Genomic DNA, 6,173 nt, shown 5'->3' with positions numbered 1-6,173 from the left:
TGCGGAGCGCTGCCGTGTGCTTTGAAAACGAGTTTCAAGTTCAGCTGCGCTGCGGTATTTTCAAATGCGCAGGCTTCGTCGCATTTTGTACTCAACTGCAATCATTGTAATAGAGTAGCTGCCTCCGAAGGCTACAAACATGGTGTTCTACCGCTCAGTGCCGCAGTGCCGTGCTTATGCAACACCAGTACACTCTAAGAAAAAAAGAGTATGCATGACTCATTTCGGATAGTTCTGACTTGCCACGTATAGGACTTTCTTTAAATAGTCACGGTGACTCTCTTGGTGGGTCAGGGTCGGCTCGCTCTAGGAGAGTCCCCTGATCCTCTAGGAAGAGTGCAAAGACTCTCATCGGGAGGATCACGTTATCACTCATAGGGAGTCAGACGACTCTTGCCGGTAACGCTCCTAGGGGAGTCAAGGGACCCACATCGAAGCATCAAGCGACTCCACAAGTATTTTAAGCTGCTCATTTGATCCTTGCTCTACTTTTGCGCGACTACTGTTGAAAATAGTGGAGTATTCATTTTGAGCAAGTCCAATAATACTTGCCGTTCTGCCCAGCGACTGTAAAAAAATAATAGTTCAGTTTTAGAATTATTTTAATAGAACTCGTCAAAACAACACATATTTTCCAACAAAGTTATATAGAAAGCGCGAAAAGGTGGTCTGTGATTTCCAATTAAGAAGTTTGGGTATTCCTCATTTACATGCTTCTATGAGTATAGCCAACTAAAATGTGTGACTGTGACGTGCACAGTGTCATATGGTGCTAAATGAACAGCAGAAATCGCCATCATGTTTCCATATTTATTCCTTGTGATTAAGAATAAATCAAAAAGTGGTGACGGATTGAGGCATCAGACTTGTGGCTTGCTAGGTTGTCGCTCCTGTCCAGCGTGAGCACCATGAAAAACGGTATCTGAAAAGCAGAACGTGATATTATGATGAGAAAATGAAATTGCAGTAAAGGTTTGCAAAACCTACACAATAAGTGGTTCACACAGACATAATAAAGGCTAACAACAAAACAACAAAGCACATCCTCTGGCAGCCAGGGGCATGCCGTGAGCAGTTATTGACCGCACGTTTTACAAACGTAACCCATCCTTAAATACTCAGATAAACAGATGCGAGTACGGGCCCGAACGACACCCAGCGCGTGCGTACGCCGTCTACGTCGAGATCAGACATGTCATATGCTAGAATTAGCGCACATAACTCCCACAATCACGTACACTCACTCGATTCTGTTATAGCGCCCAACGTCATCGCAGTGTATGCAAACCACGAAAACAGCAAACAGAAACGAGGGAAAAGAGTGCCCGCCGGCGGCCGCAACAACGCGCGCCGTCGAAAGTCTAGAGCTTTTTCACTTTACCGGCGAGGCGTGTCCAACTTGAATGACTACCGCGTACATTCTGGAAGCCACCGTACTATATCTGCACCTCAAACTACCGTCTTTAAGCCAACAAAAACCATTACATATAGTGCGTCTGAGCGTTCTGTACACAGGTTTTCTTTTTTTTCACGTTCCCACGCGTGGAAGCACGCCGCACACTCAAGGTCGATGGAAATGTTATTATGAAGTACACTAAAGGGCATCTCACTGAGATGTCGTTTGAAACGACATCTTGCACCTTCAGTAGTGCAGACACGACGAGCGATCAGCAAGAAATGACCCTCGATTATTGTTTGCATCGCTCACTTTATGGGAGCTTGCACAGCAACGCGCATAACGGTGGCAACTCGTTAACTGACAGCTTTAGTTGGGCATCCGCAACAGCCCCGCGGATACAGGCTACTGTTGGAAATGGTGGCAGATTCCTTAGATCTGCTGCAGACGCCCAGCTAAAGCTGTATAATTAGTACCTACGAAAGGAGTACACTCACCGTTAACTGGCGCCCGTTGTCGGTGTCCGCAGCTCCATGAATATTCCGGCCTCCAAGCGTCACTTCGTGCACGGAGCCGGCGTCAATACCACCGAAGACGCGCAACCACTCATCCACGCAACGCATTCCAATAGACCAGGAGACCACAGAATACTTATACTACCATTTACAGAAGGGAAACTGTACCTTTGACAGTGCAACGGAAATAAGGGTAGCGGTGGCGTTGTGAACTAAAGTATCCGACCAAGGGATGGCGCTGCGAAAACTATCATCATCATTGCGTTGAGGCAATATGGCTGCCGCATTGCTGGCGGGTGCGGGTGGTCGCGGTGCGCGCCCGCTGGTTCTGGGCGTTTATTCACTCCTGTCCGGGGGTTGTATTCGCGCGCGCGGCAGCCTATCGTTACTACTAATATTTCCGTTACGTCGCCAGGTGACCGAAAGGCCTCAACTGGCAAAAAACACGCCAAGCAAGTAAGCTTACATTGTTTATTGGCAATCGTGAATGTAGCAGTATACATGTAAACAAGCAGCACTGTCAGTTACAGAGTTGAACAATACATACAAGAAATAGAAATATCCATCTGCTTAATAAAATTGCCAGCTGAAACTGAGCAGCTCTATGTCTCTTGGCTCGTTCAGCATACCTCTTATAGTACGCAGAACGAAGCGTCAGACGATACTATTTACGATGGGTGACCCTTGCACAGTACTTGCGTACAGTGCTGCCCGTCCTCTTTCTCACTTACACATGCGCGTTTGACGATTTGAGCGGTAATAAACAAACAGCATCAAAGCTCGCAAAAGATGCAGTGCCAGTAAGATTAGCCTCAGCCCGACGTACTATTTTGACAACACATTGGCGAGACCCACTCGGCGCTGAAAAAAAAAAAAAAAGTGGAACCACACTGTTGTGCTAGCTATTCCTATACATAACGTGTTCTCGTTATTGTGCTCAATATCCTTGTGTTCGTGCCTGCGCGCCGATCTTTTTACGATGAATTCCGACCATTTAGCTCAACTTTCAGTTCAGCTAAGCTCGTGTGTTCTGGGAAAACACCATTTACGGTATCACGTTGAAAAGGAAACTTGGTTCATGTTTCAAAAGAGGTTGCAGTGACAAACACTTCAGTTGAGTAACTGTTGGCGAATAAGGAAAGCCTTAGCCTGAATCCGACATTTCAGCAAGTGAACATTCCTGTAAAGGTTGTCATGGAAGACAAGTTTCGAGAAGTGAGCTACCCTTGCTCGCCCACTGTTTATCAACTGACGTATGTGATAGCGGATGCCTGCGCGTGTTCCTGAAAGCACTAATTTATAAATAAAAAAGAATGATGTACCAGTGGACAGCACCGACAATAGACTGCACATGATGTGTGCGCGCACAATAGAGACATTTGGAACAGTAGTATACTAGACAGCTAGGAAGTGCTGGAAGTAATAGTAGCGATGTTGGAAAAATGGGCAGTGAGTAATCATTTCTGTCAAATGTGTATAATTAGCTTCTTTGTTTAATTGCTATGTTTCGCACTGAAAAATAAATTAGTCCATTTTTTCTGGTGCCAATGGTGCATAGTCGTGAAAGACACTGCTTAAACGATGGACGATTGCAGAAGCTGAATTTACATTTTCATTCTTCACTACCTCCTAACTGTCTGCCTCACTCTTAACACGGGTGTCACACAAAACTAATAAGGCGGCAATAGGGGCTAGATGGCATGTCTTCGTGCTTGTGATGCGCTGCAGGTAGACACGGACCAGAAAAAACGAGAACAACACAGGGTGATGCGCAACACCTTGTGCTGTTCTCGTTTTTTCTGGTCCGTGTCTACCTGCAGCGCATCACAAGCATGAACACAAAACTAGCCTTTTTTGGATATATAGCTCACGCCAATATCAAAGAAATAGCCGTTATTACACATTCAAATCTTCAACATGCACAAACACTGGCCAACTCTATTGAACTCTGATTGTATCTATTGAGTGCACTCATTTATTTTTCTGTTAAAAATAAACATACTTTTAAAAACTCCGTGTCATGTGTCAGGTCTGTTATCTAGAACAAATATTATTTGCTACTTGTCTGTGGTTCCACTTCACATACAAAACAAATTGCTTGCACAAATGCAACGGTGCTGTACCCTCTTTTCTGGATGCGTCTGTTTACATATCATCCCATTAATGTATTGGCGAAGTTCATTGAATAAAACTAAAGACTAAATTTTCAAATGCTTTACAAATTCAACAGCCTGTTTCATAGAACACTGCCCAAAATGTCCTTACGCACATTCTTCTATTCTCCTACTCCCATCATCAAACGTTATTTATTCCAGAGTAGCGACCCGGAAACTATTCTCCAGGTGACCACTACACGAAATGCCTTGTTTAATGAAGGCACGAGTGTTTGCACACAGTTTTCTATTTTAGAACCTTCACAATGTCCCTCCCTACAAGCAATCGGTGCACGTACATAACTCTTTGTTTCAGCACTACTGTAGCTTTCCCTGCCATTGCTTTCCAACAGCCTCCACAATTGCAGCAAACTATATTCACTGGAAGAACAAGTGCTGCTAAATGTACACTACTACTGGCCCACTTGCTACCAAGTTACATGTGATACTCTATGCAAAGTTTCACACGTAGATTAAAGTACAGTATGTGCACCCCATCACATGCACTATCCAAGAAATTTGAAGCCAGCACATTTCCTCTAAACTGAGTAATTCATGAAGCAAGAAGCAACAATTTGTGGACCCAATTTCGTACTGCTTCAACATGCCGTACACTATCACTGCTTTTCAGTATAAGGCTTGCATTTGTCCGCCTGGTAAACTTTGGTGGTGGATAGGCGACTCTTGAGCTTCTTACGACTTGGTGTGGGTAGCTTGGAAACCAATGATCTCTCTTTTGTCCAGTTTCCTGAGAAGAAAAAAATTGAGCCATGAGAAAAAGCAAGAAAGAAATGATGAAAGAAAAAAAATTGGTTCAATAAGTAAAGTGTCCACAACCATACCTTGTGAGGATTTGGGACGACGAATTTACTTTCTGTAGTGGAACATCCTCTGCTGACTTGAGGTAGGTTCAGAGATAAAGCATCCGAGCGGGTGCTGATATGAGCAGTTTCTTGGAGGCTGTGGTTGGGTTGGAAGAGGAAAAAATAATGATTACTGTGGTAGAAGCGTGAGTGGACTTGTGATTCATGTCTGAGAAGAATGTATATGAGAGCACTGCATGAGAAAAATAGTGTGCACATAACATTGCTTTGTTGTGAATTTGTTTTAGTGGTGACCTTCAGTGGACCGTGTCTGACCAAGCCTCAATTAGAGGATACTAAGTTAGTTAATTTCCCAACTCTATAAACTACATGGTATGTGCAAATGTAATATGTATGATTGTAAACTTACGAAAATGTATAAATGCATATACATACTATAAGTTCACTTGGCTCTACCATGCATTGGACTTATGAGCATTTATCTCAGAAGACTAATTTGTGCAGAAATAGGTAAAACTTATGCTGTGATCTGTGTTACAAAGTTTAGCAGTAAAGATATTTTTTGCAAAAGTGAGAACGAAGTAAATAATCTTAGAAAATGTCATTGTAATCCACAAGCGGTGCATCCGATCAGCTGGACGAGTCGTAAAACCTTTTGAAATGACAAAAACCGTAGCGCATGCAAAAAAAAAAGCTATGTTCAAATGCAAAGCAGTGCATTTTCACTCACCGGTGCGCACACCCACATGGTGCATGGTTATTCCGTTTTCGTAGGTAGTCTCCAAGCTCCTTGCTGGCATTGAATTTTCACGCTGGCAGCCGGTGAAGCGCCGCAGCTGACGTGATTCACAGGCTTTAGACACGTTCGCTTTGTGGCAGCAGCATGTAAAATTTGGCGCACAAACTCGCATTGCTATATCAAAACTGATTTGAAACGGAGCTGCGTAACGCCGATCAAAGAAAACGACCGCGGTACAATTTGAATGAAATAACCGACCGAAGCGCAATCGATGCCAATGGGCTGCTGCTTTTCGAGCGTCAATGTAATCTCAATACTTGTCCTCAAACAATCAAGCTCTTGTATTAACTCTAGAAGTAACACAAAAACTGGTCCCTACTAGCTGTATGCAAAATGACACGGTAACTAAGATTTTAACAATCTTCTGATACATTCTGAAATAAAATTTTTGGCTGCGTTGAGCGCCCCTAACACGGAAAATGCGAACTAACTTATCCGACCGCTAAAAGAGGAGTTAGTAGCTCCACTCTCCGCGCATATCGATGG

General features: G+C 43.7%; 1 long non-coding RNA gene across 1 annotated transcript; it reads right to left on the bottom strand.

Moving 5' to 3' along the window:
- Positions 1-4,652: 4,652 nt before the first annotated feature.
- LOC125760180 (uncharacterized) lies at positions 4,653-5,806 on the bottom strand. Its single transcript, XR_007417813.1, has 3 exons — positions 5,619-5,806; positions 4,907-5,024; positions 4,653-4,812 (listed from the first exon to the last, which is right to left on the bottom strand). It is a non-coding gene; the product is annotated as an uncharacterized LOC125760180 (long non-coding RNA).
- Positions 5,807-6,173: the final 367 nt, after the last annotated feature.

This window comes from Rhipicephalus sanguineus, chromosome 10 (assembly GCF_013339695.2).
Source record: "Rhipicephalus sanguineus isolate Rsan-2018 chromosome 10, BIME_Rsan_1.4, whole genome shotgun sequence".
NCBI lineage: Eukaryota > Metazoa > Arthropoda > Arachnida > Ixodida > Ixodidae > Rhipicephalus > Rhipicephalus sanguineus.
The sequence above is the reverse complement of the archived record's forward strand: the minus strand, read 5'-3'. Positions and strand labels throughout refer to the sequence as shown.